General features: G+C 60.7%; 1 long non-coding RNA gene across 1 annotated transcript; it reads left to right on the top strand.

Annotated features, from left to right (window-relative positions):
* Positions 1–499: 499 nt before the first annotated feature.
* On the top strand, positions 500–8,841 carry LOC125962788 (uncharacterized). The gene is made up of 2 exons (XR_007474547.1): positions 500–7,808; positions 8,566–8,841. It is a non-coding gene; the product is annotated as an uncharacterized LOC125962788 (long non-coding RNA).
* The last annotated feature ends 9,488 nt before the right edge of the window (positions 8,842–18,329 follow it).

Here is an 18,329-nt window from a genome sequence, read left to right as displayed (position 1 = left end):
CCCCTCCCCGGCCTGTTCCAGCTCCTCCCGCCCTCACTGCTGGCAAAGCCTCACTGTTTCATCAAGGGAAGCGAGCACAGGGGTCACCGCCAAGCAAGTGTCGGAGCACAGCTAGAAACCCACACTCAGTGTCTGCGTGGGGCTCCGCACTGGAGGTGACCATGGGGTCAGGTCGGCCACCGGGACTCAGCCTCAGAGCCTCGGACGTGCTGAGCGCGCTCTGTGCTGCATCCCACGGAATCCTGACTGTGCATTAAAATCACCCCCCGTCTCAGCCAGGCGAGGAGGAAGCAGGCCCGGAGAGCACCCGGCCCCCGACCAGACCCCCGCCTCTCACTGCCCCACATTCTGGCCCCCCTCCCCACGCCCCATACCCCAACCTGCTTTCCCAGGGCCTCCCGGAGGGTTAGTCCTCTGTCCAGCTCTCCTGGTCTCCTGAGGTGGGCTGTACGTGGTCTGGCGTCAGCACGTGGTCTGGCGTCAGCACGTGCTCTGGTGTGGCTGTGGCTCGGGGAGCACGTACCTTCCTTGAAAGTGTCCCCCCTACCCAACCCCAGCCGCTCCCGTTCCCTCCCACACACATCCTCTGGTTGCAGCACAAATGAACATGTCAGGAAGTTCGGAGGCTGCCGCTCTGGCCTGGCCTGGGGGGGCTTAGAGCTCGGACCCCTCCTCACCTGCATGGGCCTCCTCTCATCCCCCCAGTGAGTCTCATTTTCAGAAAGGTCTGTCCCCCACCACCCCATGCGGCCCAGCCATTTGAAGTCTCACCGGGCAGTAACCCTGTCCTGGGTTCCGCTTTCCTGACTGTGCCAGGCGGAGGGTAATGAAGGGCCCAGCTCCACACACATAGGAGCTGGGGGGAGCTCCTCCTGCCACGTCCAGAGGTGGCCAACTCGGGAAGCCTGTTCCTGTCCTTGACCGTGGGCGCCGGGAGGAGGGGTCAGAGCAGAGCCCCCAGCGGCCCCTGCTCGGGCGCAGGGCTGGTCGGTCAGCCTTGAGGTTTCTCGGTGACCCCCCCCCCACACACACACACCCAGAGTAGGGGACGCGTGCCAGGCGCCCAGGGGCTTTTGAGAAGGCTGGCGACCCTCCAGAGCGGAGTTGGGGGCAGCGGCCAGCAGCTGGTTTAGGGGAAGGAGTCGGCGGCCGCCCTACCAGTCGGACGGAATAACAGACTGAGCAGGGCCTGTGCGAGCCGTGCCTCTTCTCTGTCCATTTCCTCTGCCAGAAAACGCGGAAATGGGTCAGGCTCTGGTTCCCCCTCCAACGGCATCAAAGACCACTCGCCCACGCTGCCCGCTTCCTAGGACGGTGCCAGCGCACACAGAGCCTGCCGTCCACCTGCCCTCGCTGCTCCCTCCCTGGAAACCCACACGCCGCAGCCCCAGGGGAGCGAGCGGCCACTGGCTGGCTCTACAAGGAGTGAGATTCGCCCAGAGAAACCCGGATCCGAGCGTTGCCGGCAGATGCCAGGAGTGAGGGTCACTGCTGTGGGCACGGCTGCCAGGCGGCGGTTGTGACTGTCCTGGTCATGTTGCTTTACCACTGGCTTCGTCCCATAAGGCCGTAGGACCCATAGGCCCAGGCTGCGTTTCTAGGTCAGCTGCCCTCTCGGGAGGACGGGCAGAGGCCCGAGCGGCCGTGATGCCCAGAGGAAGCAAGGAGTGGGGGGTGGTGGGCGGCCTGGCCCGCCTGCACAGCTGGATGGCGGCCTGAGGTTCCCGTAGGACCCGGCTGCTAAGCGCCACCCTGGAACCAGGCTGCAAGCCCAAGTGGGCAGAGCCAGGAGGACTGGCTGCAGCTGCCCCTGCTGCCCGGCTGGACCTGAGCCCCTGCCTGCCCCTGGGAGGTGCCCACTGGGGCCCTCTACCCCCACCCCAATTCCAGCCTCCTGAGGCCCGGGGAGGGGCCCTCGCCATGCACTCCATGGCCGTGACCTTCCGTAAAGTTTGCACGGTGACGTCGTAGCTGCATTTGGTTATGACCACCGGCGCGACCCCCCATCACCCCTCCCCTCCTGGCACGGGCGCTGCGGTGGCTCTGGCTCGTCTGGGGCCTGTCCTGGGGCAGCAGGCGGGGGCTACGGAGCGTCTGGGTTTAGTGGGGTGTGTTGACGGGTTTGCTGTCTCTTCTAGTAGAACTGAGCACCGCTAGCCGTCCTGGGTGTAGATAGGGGCGGCGCCCAGGGGGAGTCTGAGCGCCCCTGGGCCCGACGCACCCAGTGGTGACGTGGGGATGCTGCCACCACTGCGGCACCGGCAGAGCAGGAACCAAGTGTTCGCCACTGTGCCGGTCTGGTGTCCGTGACTTTGCACTGCTTTTCCTGAGAAGGACTCCACAGAGTTGCGTGAGCTCCTGGCCTCACAAAACCTGGATTTATTCTCCATCTAGCCACCAGCTCCCCGATTCGAGGGAGGGACGAGGGGTCTGGCCTGGGATGTGGGCGGCAAGGCTGGTCTTCAGCTCATTCCCTGTGCACTGTCCCCTGGGGGACTGTGCTGGCCCTGCTCCCTGAGAGGACCTCCGGGTGTGACCACACAGGGGCCCTGGCTCCCGGCCAGGCTGGTGGGTGTGGGTCAAGGCCGCTCCTTGGAGTCCCAGGCTCTCTCCGCCCACCCGCGGGCGGCCTGCCTAGTGAGGACCTTGTGCCGGCCGGGCCGCGAGGCCTGGGGCAGCTCCAGGCCCCCTGCGCCCGGACCCGGCTTATCGCGGCCCCGCTCCCCCCGGCCTTGCTGTTTTCAAGGATGATCTCAGTGCCGTGGGTGTAGCTGACTGCAGGCCTGTGTCTGGTCTTTACTGGAGTTTATCACGAGCCCTGCAGGTGGATCTCTCGTGCACCCATACTGTCTGCTTTATTCCCGTGCTGCTTTCTCCAGCTGGGACCAGGCCCCAGAGGACCCAGACCGCTTGCGTGCCTGCGGGAGTCCCCATCCCGGCCTCCCTGACTCACGTGGGGCTGGTGGGGTCGTTTTACCCACAAGCCACGGGTGCCAGAGCCTTGCCAGCAAACAGAGGGGACAAGGGTGGGTTATAGGAGGAAACTGAGTTTCTCAACAGGGTGATCCTGACCCCGCAGGACATGCTGGTCAATGTCTGAAAACACTGAGGGGTTGCAGCTTGGGGGTGGGCGTGCCACTGGCATCTAGTGGGTGGAGGCGGGACCCGTGATGTCAGGTGCGGGAGTTATTGTGAGCAAAAGGGGGCAGGGTGGGAGACCAGAAAGCCCTGGAGGCCCCCGTTTCCCCCCCACAAGGCCGGGAGCCCCTCTGGGCACAGCTGGCTTCCCACCGCGGGGCAGCCCTTCCTTTCCTCGGTGGGGATGACGGGGTGACAGTGGAGCACGGGCAACAGGGCAGAGGCACCGTGGAGGGATGCCCTCTCACCCTGGTGCCTGCACTCAGCGTCTGTGGAGGAGTGGGTGGTGGACAGACCAGGCCCGGGGCCCCCTGTGGGTGCTCTGAGCGCTGGGACACGGCTGTCCTTTGGGGCCTTGCTCAGACCCATGGTCCTGGGGGCCCTCCTTGCTGACCACCCCCCTACCCCACCCCCACAGACCGGAGGCCCTGCAGTCCCTCCAGCCTGGGCCCTCGTCCGGTGTGAGCCCTCGGGCAGCAGAGCAGGAGGTGGACATCGGGAGGGCTCCGTTCGGGTCAGGAGAGGCCGGTGGAGGGACGAGCAGAGCTGGGCCTGTGGACGGGTCAGCCCCACACCTGGGGAGGGTGGATGCGCTCCATGCACAGGCGGAGGGGGCGGTTCGATCCATCCCTTTACTGGCCATGCAAACGACATCAGCCTCCCCTGCAGAGTTACCCCTTCCCTCTTTATTATAAGTAACTATTTTGTAGGAAAGCACTTTAAAACTACACAAACATCCCATGCTTCCTCAGACTTCCACTTACTTGTCTATTCATCTGAGTATAAGCGCGTGAATTACAATTCTTTTCAACAGGCAGTAGTCTGTTCCTGTCGGGGCACCCTGTCAGGCTGGCTCCAAGCACGCTGGGGGCCCCCGGGGGCCCTGGACGGCTTCCTGGCCGTCTGGTGTTTCAAGATGTTCCAGGAGCATCTGGTGTTTTCCTGCCCAGGTTGGAATCGGCCATCTCTCCAAGGAGTCCCAGCCACTGTCAGTGGAAGCTGGTGTTTAGAAACCATGATCTGGGTGCTGGGGTGCCCTGGGTCCTTGCTGCTGGGGTGTCACAGCTGCCAGCCCTCTCAATGGACAGAACTAGGACTTGTACAGATGCAGGTCCACACTCACAGTCACCCTCGCACAAATGCGCTCACTCACCCATTTATATCCGTGTTTATCTCATGATCAGTTTCCCCATTGCCGGCTCACTTCCCCTGCCAGGCGGGCCGTGTGTTCAGGTTACTGATGCACAGAGTTCCTCACTCGGTCCATGGCAGGGTCCTGTGGGCCTTAGGAAGCTGTCCCTCGAGGCTGTGATTTGATGGACGGAGCAGCCTGGGCTCAGCGGGAAGCCTGGACCCGGGTGGAACTCAGAACAGAGTCCGTCCTCGAGGCCCTCCTAGCAGATTTCTGCAGCAGCTCCTGACCTTGGCAGAGGGTCGAGCAGGCCTCTGTGTCCAGTGGTGGGGAGTGATTCTGTGAACTATGGCTTGGGCGTCTGTCACGGAATTCTTGGCTCCGGACCGAGGGCCAGGGGGCAGAGGGCGAGGCAGGTATTCTCAGGCTGCAGCTGGCGAGGGGAGGAGGGAGTGTTTTGGCAAAACAGCTTGCACTAGGCCAGGGCAGGCCAGTGCTCAGAGCGGTAACCCCGTGACCTGCGTCCGGGCTGGCTGGGACTTGCTGTTTCCTGGGGTCACGACGGAGCCCCCACCTCTCCACTCCGGAGGACACCCTGTGACCCGGCTCGGGGGCCCACGGGGCCTTCTGCTCGTTGGCCTTGTCAAGGATCGCGGCAAGGGGCCGGGAGAAGTGAGTGTGAATCCACACGTACCGTCAGCCCGTGCTCGCGTCCCTTTTCCCTGGGCCGCCAGAGCCGCACCCTGACTCCCACCGAATGTCGTCGATCGGTAGGAAAGTCACGCGGCCAGTGCCCGTCTCCTCTGTGCAGGTGCCTGGCCAGCCCGCCGGGCCGCGCCACCGTCCCCCGCCGGTGCTCCGGCCTGTGGGGCCCACCCGCCCCTTCTCCCGGGTTTGGCTGCAGGACGGCCTGGCTGGAGCCGGAAGCACAAAGGAAAGGAGGGTCGGATCGGGGGGCGACATTACACCCCAAGCTCCCCACCCTGCGGGGCTGGACGGGTCCCAGGGTGAGCTGCAGGGGCTGGGAAACCTCTGCAGGAGGGGAGGGCGGAATTATGCCCCCGGCCGCAGGGACCCTCTCCCCACAGAGCCAGAGAACGTGGGTAGGGATGTCGGCCCGTGAACTCGGCGCTGGATTCAGGAAGCAGGTTCTCACTGTGGTGCTGAGGCCCTTCGGGACAGGCCGCCAGGCTTCACGCCAGCATCACGGGAGCGAAGCGGATTCTCTGGTGATATCCACTCACGGGCGGTTCGGCCCTGACGCCTCCAGACCTGTCTTCCCACCGAGGTCCTTTTCAGCCCGAACTTCATGGTTCCTAGTACCTCTGGGGCAAGGAGTTCCCTGCTGAACTAGCCACATCGACCGGCATTTCTCTTCAGTGCCCGAAAATACCCTCTCAAGTGTCAAAAGGCCTCACGAGTCTGTCTTGGTGACGGCAGACCCAAACCACTGAATCACGGGCTTCCTACTGGTGAAACGTACAGCATATGACTTGCAGCACAGTAAAGCTGTTAATGACAACGGCATCACCCTTCGGCCCTTCATTATTCTTTCTGTTACTCCTTCGAACTCCTAACAGGTAGGTGTAGAAGGGGGTCAGGCACCACCACCGTCCCCATTTTGCTGCTGAGGGAGCTACGTGATGGTCACAGCCCCAGATGGGAAGTGGGAGGTCTAAGACTTCGGCCCGGAGATGGTGAGTTTGGCTCCTTCTGTAAGCTCACCGTCAGCCCGCCTTCCACGGTCTAACGCTGATCCCCCTCCTATCTAATTTGGTCATTTTCAGGTGATTAATCTGACTCCCTGGACCCTCCCATTGCTTTTCTCTGAACCCTCTTTCTAACACAGCGCTGTGGCGGTCAGCCTCCACGATGACCCCACTCATCCCGGCCTCTTGGTCAGCGTCACCTTCCTGCATCAAATCAGGGCTGGTCCATGTGGCCAATGGCGTAGGGCGGAGCTGATGGGGTTGACTTCTGAGGCTATAAAAGGCACTGCAGGCTCCGCCTTGGCCTCTTGGATGGCGGCAGCCGCCGTGTCGTGACACTCAGGCAGCCCCACGGAGAGGGCCACTTGCAGAAACACAGGTCTCTGGCTAAGAGCACCAACGTGCCCGCCGCGTGACAGAGCCACCTTGGAAGTGCCCCTCCCGCCCTAGGCCAGCCTTCAGACGATGCCACAGCCCCGGCTGACACAGGACCACACCTGCACGTCACGGCCCAAGTGGAGACTGCTCAGCCAGGCCCTCCCCAGAGGCCTGGCCGACCGACGGTGTGAGAGAAGCCACTGAGTTTGGGGGGTGTGACTGGAACCAGCACCCAGACCTGCACAGAACCTAGACGTGGGGCTACACCCGAGACAGACAAAACCTTCTCATTTTCCTGCCCAGGTCCCTTCTTAGTCATCCTGGGGTAACTGGACTCCCGTCAGCATCAGTGACCTGCTCGGAGGGTCCACTCCAACCCGCAGGGCCACAAGCAGGGCACACCCTCACGTGACAACCAGACTAGCAGTTTCACCACTCGGGAGGCCAGGTTTGGGTCTCAGCTCCTCCCCAAAGCTGGGCAAGCTGGTAGCAGGGCGCGAGGCTGTGTCTGCCCCACGAAGGAAAAGCCTTCCTCTGAAGTGCCTCAATCAGAGTTCTTGTGGGTAGACCAGAGGCACTCAGCCTCGGCCATGCACTGGGAGCAGCGGCGGGAGCTCGAAGCCCCCTGTGCCGGCCCCAGCCCGACACCGGCTCAGCGTCTGGGACACATCGGGTGCCAGGAAGCTCAGACCTACCCGGGCGTTCTGAATGCAGCCGCGGCCGAAACAGCTGGTTCACGTCAGCCACGTTGATGCTTAAAAGTGTTTTCAGGCCTTGTTTACAACATAGAGCAAGCACTTGTTTAAAAAGGAGACTCCAACACATCAGGCAGGCCACATCTCAGGAAATGGTTTTTCTGGACACAGTGGTCTAACCTGAGATGGTTTACGTTTAATCGCATTTTGCCACAGGAAAAAGTGCCCCAGGAAACACTGCGCGGAGGGCAGGATGCCCAGCTGGGCTCTTTAAACAGCAGTGGCCACAGACAGCGCAGTTCACTGATTCTGTAAACGACCACAGAGGCTCTACCTGCCCGGAGCACAGCTGCCTGACGGTACGAAACTCATTAGGAAGCAGGCACTACGGGGACGTCCACGTTTTACTAACTCATGAGGTCCCTTCAGACAGCTGACACTCAGTGACCGGTTCAGTCTCGTACTGGGCAGGGTTCTACCAGGGACAGAAGTCGTAGGACATTTTTATGCAGAAAGATCTCTTACAGGGCTGGGCGCAGACAGCTGTGGGGCTGGCACCTGGGAACAGCCAGGAGCTAACGCTGCAGCTCAGATGCGGGATTTCTTCTTCCTCGAGGAAACCTCCAATTTCTCCAAAAGGCTTTCAGCCGAGCGGCCGAGGCCCCCGCACATCACGGAGGGGGATCTCCTTCACCTAAAGCCAGCTGGTGGCAGAGGTGACACACATCCCCCAGGTGCCTTCACCCCAGCCCCCAGGTGAGCGTTTGATTGAATGACGGGTGGACAGCAGCCCGGCCAGGTGCCTCGCCAACCTGACCAGGTCCCTCACTCGGCCGGCTCCGCCCCAGGTTCCTCCCGCCCCTTCCTCAAAGGGGCCTTCCCTGGATACTCACCCTGAAATAGCCACCGTGTTGGGATTCTTTGCCCAAACGCACCGCTCCTGGACACCTGTGATGTTCCCTTGCTGGTTTAGGGCCCGCGTCCCTCTGCTCCTCTGCGGGGTGGTGCAGACTTGCCCCTAGATGTTCCCTGTGATGATGGGGACACCTGGATGACTGTGACATGGATCGTGAGGCCACCGCCCCCAAGGGCAACTCCCAGACAAGCCAAAAGGGAAGCCCCACGTGGGACTCGGCACCTTTGCCCTGGTCCCCACGGGGGAGTTCCTGACCTCACAGGCCAAGGGACTGGGCTCAAGTCCCAGCCCTGCCACCTGTTACCTTGGTGACGTGGGCAGGTCACTTAGCCTCTGGGAGTCTCGGCTCCTATCTGTAACTCAGGCAAGAACACCAGCAGACCCTAGGTGGTGAGCGTGACAATGGGCCAGGATGCTGTGGGCCCGCAGACCAGGCAGGGGACAGCGGGTGGAGGAGGAGGGAGGTGGCTTGGTCAGGCAGAGAAGAGCAGAAACAGAAAAGTGGGAGCAACAAGAGAGGCATTTCAAAGGAAGAGCCTGTGACTGAACATGAGGGAGAGGTCAGGGCTGCTTTTTATTTTTTGTTTTTTTTTGCAGTACGCGGGCCTCTCACTGTTGCGGCGCACAGGCTCCGGACGCGCAGGCTCAGCGGCCATGGCTCACGGGCCCAGCCGCTCCGCAGCATGTAGGATCTTCCCGGACCGGGGCACGAACCCGCGTCCCCTGCATCGGCAGGCGGACTCTCAACCACTGCGCCACCAGGGAAGCCCCAGAGTTGGCTTTTTGTTTTGCAAATGTCTGTTTCCTGATTATAGACGCAGTCCTGCTCATCGTACAAAACTCCAAGATTAAAGTTTGGGGGTATTTCAGTTATTCATTCTTCTTTTCTCCACCCTCCCCCACCTCCCCGATTCAGCATTTAATGTCTTAGACATCAGTTAAGATGATTTAAAAATTCTAATCATTTTATTTTAATGCATTGGTCCTCCATCCTGGACATCTTATTTTGTCTATTCTAGATGGACTTCTAAATATATATATATAAATATCTATTAAACCTATTAAAATTACATCTAAAAATATATGTTCAGATATAAAGCCCACAAGGTAGCAGCCCCTCAAGCATCACCCCGTGAGCTGCATGCTCACCTGTGTCATTATGTTTCCTAATTTACCAGCCCCCTATTTGGGGGCCTTTCGTTTCCAGTTAGCATCCTTGCAACATGTTTCCTGGACATGGCAGTTCTTCCACAGAGCAGTGCCCACGGAGTGACTGCCCTAGAGGCTCACAGCATTTTCAGGGCTGCGGATACGTGTCGGCAGATTCACTGCCTGGGGCCTGCTCTTATGTGCTGGAACTACAGGGCTTCGCAGGAGCCCTGTGTCAGGACCAGGGGATGGTAGGATCTCTCCTTTGAGTTCTAGTAATAGCACCTTTGAGAATGTTACATGTGTTAAAAGTCATTTAATCCTGAACACCATCCCCACTGGAGAGGTACTATTATCATCTGAATTTTGCGGATTTGCACACTGAAGCTCAGAGAGGTTAAGCAACTTGCCTCAAGCAGCACAGCCAGTAAGTGGTGGAATCAGATTTGAACCCAGGCAGCTGGCTCCAGAGTCAGGGTCCGACCTGTATGGACCTGCATGTCCAGCGCCTGCTTCACCTACACCCGACGCACCTGACTGACCTTCCTACATACTTGCCCCAAGCCAGCTGGTGACTGTTCTCATCAAGGGGAGGAGAGGGACGCGCCCCTCCGCTGGTTTCCCTGGTAACTAATGAGCCCACCTGATGGCAATTCCACTGTAACTGGTAACCTCCCCTTCCCCGCTGGAGGCTGCCACATCGTCCTGCCCACTGTCCACTGCACACGGTGGGGTGTTGCTCCAGGACCTTTCTTCAGACACGTAAGCTCTGCCACCCATGAAACCACTGATGCCTCTGTCACCGACTCCGGGCTCCTTCTTTGGTCTTTAGGCTGGGCAAGCACAGGCCTTGCAGGCCTGCAGGGGGCAGCCCAACAGGGCCCCTACACACCGCTGCCTCTCCACCATGGTGTGGGTGCTCAGGGGGGGTCTCACCCCTTTCCTCCACGTGGGAGCAGGAGCCACTTCAGGGGGAGCCACTGAAGGAGAACCCAGGGATGCCCCCTGTGGACTGGAGCTCGTGGGGCATCAGCTGAGTTCTGGAACCAGGAATCGGAACCAAGATCGGGGACGCATCTTTTCAGGCTCCCCATCTAATGGCCACTGAGGGTCCTTCCTGAAGGGGTCTTAGTCAAGAGGGAGGATTCCTGAGACACTTTGGGAGGGTCACGTGACCCTCGTGTGACCGGGGAGCATAATAACAAGGGCCTCACAAGGTCCACGTGGTCAGACCGGGAGGGAGGACCTGAGCGCCTGTGTGTGCGTGAGGACGTGCCGTGGGGATGTGCGTGAGCGTGTGCGTGGGCGCGTGGGGGGGCGTGCGTGAGCGTGTGCGTGGGCGCGTGGGGGAGGCGTGCGTGGGCGCGTGGGGGGGTGTGCGTGAGCGTGTGCGTGGGCACGTGGGGGCGTGCGTGAGCGTGTGCGTGGGCGCGTGGGGGAGGCGTGCGTGGGCGCGTGGGGGGGTGTGCGTGAGCGTGTGCGTGGCCACGTGGGGGGGCGTGCGTGAACGTGCGTGCCATGCGTGCGTGAGCGTGCCTGGGGGCCCTCAGGGGCGGGGACTTCTCCCCCTCCCCGGCCGCTGGCCCTCAGGGGGTCACTTCCGGCTCCCGTTCCTGCCTCGGCAGTGGAATCCCAGGCTGGCCGGTGGTAGGGCTTCAGGACCCGCTTCGGGTCAACATCAACAATGGCCGTGTTAAGCTCTCGGGCCGTGTCTCCCTGGGGGCTCACGAGAGTCGAGGGCGCCGTGGTGGGAGTACAAAATGGGCACCTCAGGGGCGCGACTCGGAGGAAAGGCGACCCTCGCCCCAACCCCCGGGCACGTACAGCCCCCCTCCCCACCCTGGGGTCACTGGTGTGTGCGTGTGGGTGCTGTGGACAGCTGCTGGACGAGGACGCCGGTCCCGGAAGGAGTGTGACCGCTGAGCATCCGCGGGGAACCAGCGGGGAGGCTGGTGTCCGCCCGGCCACGCTTCTCCGCCCCCGCCCCGACCCCCGCGCCCACCAGCCTCCCGAGCCTGCGGGTGGGTCTGAGCCGCTCCACGCTCTGAGGGAAGTCCCCAAAGGAGCCCGGCGAAAGGCAGCCCCCCAGAGACCTGCGGGCTGGTAGCCCCGGGGTGGACGTCTCCAGAAATCCCTGCCGGCAGGTGCGCCCTCGCTGCCCGGGGAAGCGGTCCAGAGGGTTAAGAAGCGGGCCTGCGCTGCAGAGAAGCATCTTCCGGCTCCTTGCACATGTGTTCAGTTTACGAAGGAGAAGCAGGAGGGAAGCCAGCCGGGGACCAGGCGCCGCTCCTTCGTTCTGGAGCACACGAGACTGGGTTTCTTCCAACCACGCCTCGGCAGGCACGAGCAGGGTTAAGTGTGTGCGAGGGGAGAGGGAATCCCAGACCGTCCGGAACTTGAGACTTCCCAGCTGAGAGCGAAGCAGCCCGGGGAGAGGCAGCGCCAGCCACCCTGCGGTTTCCGCAGGCACCTGGGCCCGCGGAGTAGGGGAGGACACGTCAACAGCCTTCTCGTCACACGCCATCCGCAGGACACGCGGCAGACGTGCCACGGCCGCCTCCGGGGTAAGTGCAGGCCCCCTGGGTCCCCGCCGGCTGGCAGCGGGGTGTGAAATGAAGTGCTGTCCTTAGGAGGTGGGATGCGCTGGTGATAGGGCTCTCTGTTTCTTCTTCTTGTTATTAATGCATGCAGACTTACAACCAAGCCGTGGCAACAAATGCAGTTTGGAAACATCTTTATGGCGAAACAAAGCGTTCCGCTTTCCTGTTGACAATTCAAGTGCTGGACCCAAAGCCAGAGCCCAGAGGCAGATCAGTTTGGCGTGGAGAGATGTGTCTGCGGTCTGTGCTCTGAGGGCGCAGTCAGGGTCTCCCTCCTTCCTTCGGGCCTTCTATTCTTTGCCCAATTTATTCTCTCTTTTTTTTTTTTTTCTGTGATATGTCCCCAGTGACAGCCTTGTCTCACCACCCAAGCTCGGATGTGCCGCAGACAGGCCCGATTAGCGACACTTTCTGCTTAATGTGCACCTCATTAAGGCTGTTCTGAGCAAGTGTGGAGACAGGCCTGGGTCCCCCGACCCAGCACGGGCGGAATGGGGGGCTCGTGGTGGCATATAACCTGTCACAAGCCTGCACTATGGGTGACAAGCCATTTTACCAGACATGGGGCCAGCAGTCTCTTCATAATGGTTTCACTTGAGCAAGTTTCAAAGCAGGTTGCCTCCCAGTGCTTTGATATGTCTGTTTCCCATTATACGGTCAGGCCACCAGCAAAAGTGACAGTCGCAGTTTCTGTGCGTAGACTTTCTGAACCACCCCGGGAGGGGTCGTCCACACGTGCAGATGCACCCACCGCCCTCACTCTCGGGCCTTCATAGCGATGAAGAATGGCAGCCCCCCATGGGTTCTGGTTTCTTTTGTTTGTTTGTTTTTAATTAAAATACAAAAGCCCACCTCTTAAATGGTAAGGGAAAGATAAAGGATGAGACTTGGCAGTCCTGTTGCCTGCAGAGCTGGGATGGTAACAGTAATAACAACATAGTAACACTGATAATAAGACACAGCTTCCCAAAGGTCCTGTGCGTTGTGCTTTTATTATATTTTTTTTATTTTATTATTTTTTTTGCTGTACGCGGGCCTCTCACTGTTGTGGCCCCTCCCGTTGCGGAGCACAGGCTCCGGACGCGCAGGCTCAGCGGTCATGGCTCACGGGCCCAGCCACTCCGCGGCATGTGGGATCCTCCCGGACCGGGGCACGAACCCGCGTCCCCTGCATCGGCAGGCGGACTCCCAACCACTGCGCCACCAGGGAAGCCCTGTTGTGCTTTTATTTCTTCTTATGTCATTTGATTTTGCAACCACCATTTTCAAGTGAGGAACTTGAGGTTGAGGATCTTGACCAAGGACACATACCTAGTGAGGGGCAGAAATGTTAATCCCGGGGTTCCGATAATAAGTCCCATGTTTTGTGCTGAAGTCGTCCGCCCCTTCCCTTGTTATTCTCCATGATACCCGAGTGCTACCCTAGAAAACTCCCGCTAGGCAGAAGGTGAGGCCCAGCTGGAGGCCTCTTACGATGTGAAAACTTGGTGTGTGTGTGTTTAAAATCCAACAGTTAACGGGGTTAGATCTGTGTCTACCGTCTACTGGTAGGTAATTCAGAGAGCCCAGGATGATGACATGAACTCAGCGCTGACGTGATCTGGGGGGAAACAGACGGAAACGCGAGACGCTAGGAAGCATTTCTTGGCCTTTCTGCCACGTACCGCGTGTGCTTCCGTAGGGCCCTGTACCCACTACACGCTGTCGCAGAGGAGAAGGCCCTGGACTGTTCGCGGGGTTTCTGGGCGGGGCTCAAGTGGCAGAACAGGAAGGGAGATGGGTGAGGCTGGCCAGAGACCAGCCTCAGAGGTGGCTTCTCCTGAAGTGTCATTTCGCTTTCTGCAAGAATCTGGCGTGGCCTCGCGTCTCGGGAAGCCCTTGCCGTGTGGTGGCCTCGCGTCTCGGGAAGCCCTTGCCGTGTGGTGGCCTCGCGTCTCGGGAAGCCCTTGCCATGTGGTGGCAACTCAGCCTCCCCGCGCCCCGAGTGGTGGCAGAGACAGGGCGGGGGCGGCTTCTTGATTGTTGAAAACATGGGCAGGATTTCCTGCCTCGCCGAGGATGGGGTCAGAACTCGGGGCCTTCTGATGCCCTGGGCTCCCGTCGGGTCTGAACCTGGCGGTGGTCAGGCTTCCAGATTTGGAAGTGTCAGCTGTCGGGCACCCCCATCGTCTTCCCGGCTTGGACTCCGAGAAGAGGGTTCCTGCAGGCCGCGAGTTCGGTTTAAGCTGAAAAGACAGAAATGAGGTGCTGGGCGGGTGAGCCCAAGGCCCGGGCACTCGCGGCTGGCGTGTTCGCTCCCGGGAGCCGAGTGTGTTCGTCCCCACCGCTGCCTGCTGGGATCTGTCCCCTGGGTTTTGAGTCCCATGGCGTGAGTTTTCAAGGGGGGAAGACTGCCAGGTTCAGGGTGAGTGCTTACTTCACGGTTCTGATTTTCCTGGCAACGGTGTCCCAAGTCGCCACAGTGCAGAGGCCCCTGTAGGTAGGAAGGGCCCTCGTCCGCCTCCCCAGACCCAGGCCCGGACTGCCGGCGAGGTCATGAGGCTCCGTCTCCAGAGTCTGCGATTCCTCCACCCCGAGCACCGGCCTTGGGTGCTGTCGCGTCTGCCTGCGGACAGCAGGGCTGTGGGTTTGGCTGGACTCTGACCCCTCCGCCAGGCCCCTCGCTCCTTAGCTGGTTGGGGGGGCGGTAACCCCTCCACGTGGGTGCAGGCCCCACTCCGTTGCCCCCCTCAACCTGCTGAGTCCTCCCTTACCCGAGGCGGCCGGAGCCAGCCCCGCCTCCCTCCCAGGGACCCGCTTGAGACCCTCCTCGCTGGGCACCCTGCACCCGCCTTTGGGGCGATGCCCCTCCTCCCCAGACCCCCTCCACACGCGCCAGGTGGGCCTGTGGATGGGTGTGGGCGTCTGCTTCCCGTTGTCCTGCAGGGAGCGGCTCTCACCCCGTGGGAGCTGTGGGCCCTGCCTCCCGGGTGGGCGAGGGCTGGGCACAGCCCTCAGGAGTGGTCAGAGCGGCCCCTTAGCTCTGGCTCTGGGACCAGGCTTCTGCTCCCGAGGGACCCGCTTTCCTGTCTCCTGCGCGCCAGGCCGTTGCTGTCGTGGGTTTCCATCCTCACGTGAGTCCCCATAGACGAGCGGGGTGAGTTATGTTAACCTCATTTTATGGTCACAGAAGCTGGACCTTAGCGCAGTTAAGCTGCTTGCCAAGGCCACCTGGCCGGAAGCTCTGAGCCTCCCGGCAGCCTGGCTGTGCGGAGAGGGGTCATCTGCCCCCCAGATGTGATCTTAAAGAAGACGCAGCAGATTTCTCGAGCTGTAGCTCGCATACCGTTCAGTTCACTCATTTACAGAGTACAGTTCTGTGGTTTCCAGGGTGTTGGTGGAGCGGTGCAGCGCTCACCGTAACAGTTTCAGAACATGTTCGTCACCCCAAGCAGAAGCCCCGTTCCCATCAGCAGTCACCCCATCTCCTCAGCCCCCGGCAGTCCCTAACCTTCTCAGTGTGTCTGGATGTTTACCCTGAACGGAATCAGATAACATTTGGCCTTTGTGTCTGGCCTCCTGCCTCAGCATCACATCTTCAAGGTGCGTCCACGTGGCAGCCTGAGTCTCTAGGTGAGACCCCAGCCTTTCCCGCGAGAGCCTCCGAAGACGTCCAAAGACTCGGGGAGGCTCGGGCTTCATCCAGGGCCCTGCTTCACGTTTCTTGTGGAGATCCTGTGTTCTGCCCTGTTCTCTGTGTCATGACAAATAAACACAGAAGGCCGTGGACCCCTGGCTGCCTGTGGCCAGATTTGCTAAGCCAGCAGCCCAGACACCTTTCACCATAAATGTGTGGGACCCTGCTGGCTTCCCTCACCACTTGGACGTGAAGAGGAATTTCCACTGTTGCAAGTGTAAAAGCCATTTCCGGGAGACCCTGGGGGACATTTTCAAAATAGTGTATGAAGTGTGTATTTGAAAGCAAACAACCATCTCAGGCAAGATAAGTGACTAGGTGTCATTTCAGGTGAACAGAGTATTGAGGACCTGCCTGAAGCACTGTGCTGTAAAGGATTCCAAAGCCCTGGCTTTGGAATTTTGGTGATTGATTGATGATGTCTGCCGTGGGCTGGGGAAGGGGTGACAGTGAGCTGTGTGGTGGCTTCTGGTTGGTGCAGATTTGGTTGGAAGGGAGAAGCCTGGATCCTGGAAGTCAGGGCCGGGCACACTCAGAAGGCAAGTGTTTACACCAGCCCGTGTGTGTGTGGACGGAAGGACACGTCCTCAGGCCCAGCTGCTCAGACCAGGCCAAGTTTCAGGAAGGCGGAGTCTGGGCCCAGGCCCAGCAGGCTGGTTTCGGGAGTCCATGAGGAAGTCATCTTCCAGGCCATCCCCCTCTGAGTAATTGAGGATTTAATAACCAGAATCTCTTGCCTCACCACATCTGGCAACGTTTGGGCCAGCACAGCGCATTTCCTTCTTGGCCGGTGGGTCCCCTCGGAGGGAGCGGCGTGGATGGGCGCCAGCGCTGGGCCGGCTTCCAGCCCCCATCACATGCCCCGCACCTCTGAGGTCAGCGCGTTGCAGAGGCGTTACGAGCCCGTCCCCGCTCCGTCCTGCCCCTGGCGCCTCCCCTGCTCACAATTAACAGACGGTCCTTGGCAGGTGGGGGCCCTGAGGAGGATTCCTCCAACGGGGGGACGGGGGTACAGCAGAGGCCCACGGATGAGGCCGGAGGAGGAACCCGTGTACCATCTCGGGGGGTCGGGTGTCTGCATGCTCGCCGCCAGGTCCCAGTGCTTTCCTTCAGTGTCCCCTTAATTATGCGTCTCCTTTATTTGCCTAATTCGTTTCTCTTGAAAGGTTGGCTTTTCCCCTTAAAATGCAACCCAGATAGGAGATGTGACCAGAGCGGGGAGGGTGTGGTCAGTCTGTCCCTGTCGGGGTGACGAGGTTGTCCTGGGGTGTCACCCCACCTCTTCCTAACCCACGGTTTCCTCTGCTCTGCGGCGTGCAGGCAGGTGGGCAAGGCTGGCCTGAGGCTGGTCCCGTCCTGGTTAAGTGCCTGGGAGGTGTTTATCCTGTGCAGTCTGGGGTGAGGGGGTCGCTACCAGCCAGGAGAGGGGACCCCAGGTGGCTGCCGCTCTCCATGTGGCAGGGTGACCTCAGCGTGGTCCGTGCCCCCCCTGCCAGGTGGACCTCGCCAGGCCCACGGTGGGTGGGTGCGTGTCCCGCGTGCCTCTGCCCTCTTCGGCCCCTGAGGGCGGGCTATGACTTTCTGTTTTGAGATGCGGTGACTCTGAGGGGCTGGAAAGTGGCCCCCAGGACACCCCCATCCTGATCCCCAGAAGGGCGGCTGGATATGTGACCTGACGTGGCGGAAGGACTGTTGCAGGTGTGCCTGGGTCAGGGGTTGGAGGTGGAGCGTTTCGTGGACCGTCCAGGTGGGCCCGGCATAACCATGGGGTCCTCACACGAGGCTGGGGACTAAGCCTCTGACGTTGGGCCCGTCAGGCCATGTGGGTGTCGTGTTCCATTCCGGCCCCCGGGACGGGGGCCCCATCAGCGAGTTCACGTCTTACCTGCTAACATCTGGTGGATATGAGCAGGTGTCCCGAGCAGTGGCCACCCACGTGGGGCGAATCGAGAAAACCCTCTGCTATAAAAACAGTGTCCCTGAGGCGCACACCACATGGCCTGGATCCCCTGTTTACAATCCTGTTTTGTCCTCACCACTCAGCTATGAAATGCAAACCCTCCAAGGAAGAAACCGCATGGAACATTAAAGTTTTAGGGTGGGAAGTGGCTTTCACAGGACGTCCAACTCCAGCCCCTTCTGGAATGACCCGGTGCGACGCCACTTACCAGAACCCTTGGGGAGGGCGGGGGTAAAACAGCGTGGGGTGTCTGATTCAGCAGGCCTGGGCTGGCCTGGGAACCTGCATCTCTCACACGCTCCCAGGAGGCACTGCTGCCGCTGGTCCAGGGTCCACACTCGGAGAGCCCCCTCCGGTTCATGGCTGGGCTGAACTGGGGGCTCCCCCAGCCCCTGGGTCCTCACCCTCTGGTTCTGGGAAGGACGCTCCGGGAGTGTCCCTGGGTGTCCCCAGATGGTTCTGACGCAGGTTGCTCACAGGGTCTGTGTCACGAACGAGCGGTTCCACCTGCAGGACCCGACTTGCTCGAGGTCACCCAGCCTGGCGCCCGGCCTCCTGGGCTCTTTTCAGGCCATCGTCCCTTTGCCTCCGTGCCAGCCAACGTGGAAAAGATGTTCTCCTGTCGTGAGCGGCAGCTGCCGGCTAAGAACCCTTGTGTGGCTGTTAAAAGCCTCTCATTGCAAATACCTTCTCCAGCAGAGACAGCTGCTCCGTCAGAGGTGGGAATCCGAGCGGGGGGTCTCGAGCAAGGCAGACCCTCCGAGGCCTTCAACCAGGATAGGTCGCTGTGCACATTGGGCTTTCCTGGCGAGCTCACCCTGAATGCGTTATTCATGAGGGACCCAGGTGAGCTGGGAGGGACCCACTGGGCAGGTGCCGACCTCTCAACAACCTTGGTGCAGCCATGATGGAGACGTAGGGCTGTGTCTCACGTGCTCGCCCGCCTTGGTCTCTCTGGGGCCCCAGGAGAGACACT

Source organism: Orcinus orca, chromosome 20 (genome assembly GCF_937001465.1).
Source record: "Orcinus orca chromosome 20, mOrcOrc1.1, whole genome shotgun sequence".
Classification (NCBI taxonomy): domain Eukaryota; kingdom Metazoa; phylum Chordata; class Mammalia; order Artiodactyla; family Delphinidae; genus Orcinus; species Orcinus orca.
The sequence above is the reverse complement of the archived record's forward strand: the minus strand, read 5'-3'. Positions and strand labels throughout refer to the sequence as shown.